This window comes from Trachemys scripta, chromosome 1 (genome assembly GCF_013100865.1).
Source record: "Trachemys scripta elegans isolate TJP31775 chromosome 1, CAS_Tse_1.0, whole genome shotgun sequence".
Classification (NCBI taxonomy): Eukaryota; Metazoa; Chordata; order Testudines; family Emydidae; genus Trachemys; species Trachemys scripta.
The window spans coordinates 85,557,585-85,560,302 of NC_048298.1; positions in this window are offsets into that span (position 1 = coordinate 85,557,585).

Below are 2,718 nucleotides of genomic sequence, written 5' to 3' on the forward strand. Positions count from 1 at the left end.
CCGCCCTTACCACGACCAGACATAGTGGCTAGATTAATAAACAGAGCTGTGTAGCGAGAGTGGGTGAACGCCTCCGTATATTGCCTGGTGTACGACCTGATTGAGAACTGCAGAGGAAAAAGGGCGGGTTATTTGCACCTTCCTTCCTCCCACGCTCTTCGCTGTCTATGCATGCGGCGGTTGGGATGGGACAGCACTAGGCAGGCAAAGCATTCTAGCATCATTCTTTTTAGCCTGTTTACTAAAGGAGACCAGTGCATGAAAAACAGCTTTAGGATTAGGAGACTCAGAGCTAAGGGTTAGCACTAATCATTATAACTGCTCTAGAAGCCCACGTTTCCTGATACTGCTGGGCCTCTCAGCGTGCTGCAGGTTAAATTAGGACTCTCTTTACAATATCTTTTCTACTTGTCTTTTGAATATTTTCCCTTCTGATAAATCATTCGATAACGCGGCTTCCCGTGGGGGTTGCTGCTATCGTGTGGCTTTGTAACGCTCTCCCCTCTCTCTCTCCCCCGCTCCCCCATTTCAAGTAGGAATCTGCGGCAAAATATGACCAATCGGGTTCCCTGACAGATGCCTCCCTCTCCGCCTCCCCGACATCCGTCGCCATTTTCCAAAGCTTGAACAGAGGAGGGTTTAAAATCTGCTACATTCAGATCTAATCAAAAGTGACGAGGCTGGGCACGTATGTTCGTTCTTTATTCTGTCTCCTCACCTAATGTGAATGATGTCGCTACCACGGTGTGACTACTTATATGAATGGTTACAGAAAGGGCACGCAAAAAATCAGTCTTCTCTCCTATTTCACAAAGGGAAAGCTGGGAGTCGGGTGGCTGGAAGAGACCCTTATCCTTGCTTTAATGTATAAAGTCGAAACAAAGGTTTCATGTTTGTGATTGTGAAAGGACTAGATTTTGAATTACTCGGTCGAATGTATGGGGGGAAACCAAAAATATACTGTGTGTATATATCTTATATTTGTCCAACTAATTGGAAAGCTAGCCCATATATATATATATATTGCCCAGGCCCCAAGACAAAACAGTGCAAGTTCTACACAATAATGGGTTACCTTAGCTTTGTTGATCTCTGCAAATCATAGTTGGTAATGATTAAATGTTTAATCAGTCATATAATATAGCACCTTTTTCTCCCAGTTACGCACACACTGCTGTGTAGTCTCTAATATTTTGTATATGCTATCCAACACTTCCAGCTTCCAGGTAAAATCAATAAATATAGGAATGAACTTGAAGGCCTCTGGCTTTTCTCCCTTATTGACTCTGCTTGGAGTAAGTTTTGTTTCTGGTTGGTTCATATTTGGCAGGTGTTTTGTTGGAGGTTTTTTTGGTGCTGTGAAAAACACCAAAAACTGTGACCCTACTTACCGATTGTTTGGTCTTGTAATTATACATGAAATACAGTAGCAGTTTTCCCATCCTCATCTTTTGTTTCTATTTGCATGGATGTTTCAATTTGTTCTTTCAGAGCTGCAGAGATTACAATATGAAATTAAACTGCACAGGAGAAATTGAGATGCATGTAGCTACACCTGATGGTTGTGTTGTTTGTGTATTGTTTCCTGTTTGCCTTTTAAAATATAATATAGAAGATTAACTTTTATTTTATTTTATATATTAAATTACTTATTTATAAAATATCAATATTAATATTACAATCTTATTCTGATGACAGAATAATTATTTTTAAGAACAAGGTCTTTTCTCACAACTATCAGGATTTGCTAAAATAAACAAATACAATTCAACCAGCCATAAAATGAAAATAAAATAGAAATTTAAACGACTAACTATAAATGCCTTTCCTTTCCATTTTCTCAAGTCATTCTCTTGGCCAGGCAAATTGAATGTATACATATATTTTTTTCTCTCAAAACTGTACATTAATAATTATTAATTCATTAATGTAATGCCTAAAAACTTAAGTAATGTAGAGTTAAGGTTGCCAAGCATTACCTTCTGCTTTTCCAGAATTTGGAGTGTGGACAACCTGAAACCTCTGAAAATCAGAAAATGATAAATTAAAGTTTATATTGCTCCCCTAATGCATCCCTAAAGCTTGAATTAGCCACTGGAAATGGTTCAATAATGATGATGCCTTAAAAAGTAAACACGAAAAATGAATACGAGAATATGCTCGTGTTTATGTTTGGTCTTCTTATCCTGGGGATTGTTAGCAGTCTGGTGGCATACATAACTGTGATCTCCAGGACTTAGTGGGGGTTAGGTGAAGATAATGGTCATAGGAATTTTTAGGGCAAGAAAGAAGGGGAGGTAACATTTTACAGGGTTGGGATGGCCCATTTGGAGTAGGCTTTGAGTATTGGTCACATGTAGGTAACTCCTGTTGGCTATGCCTGAACTAAATCAAAGTTTTGCCTCAGGCCTTGGCTACACTTGTGAGTTACAGCGCTGTAAAGGCTCCCCCAGTGCTGTAACTCATTCCCTGTCCACACTGGCAAGGCATTTGCAGCACTGTATTTCCGTGGTTGCAGCGTTGCATGTACTCCACCTCTTCGAGAGGAATAGCGAGTATTGCGCTGCCGCTGCAGTGCTGCGGCACCAGTGTGGCCGCCCAATGCGCTGTGAATGGCCTCCAGAATTATTCGGCAGTATCCCATAATGCCTGTTCTAGCCACTCTGGTCATCAGTTCAAACTCTACTGCCCTGGCCTCAGGTAACTAACCATGTGACC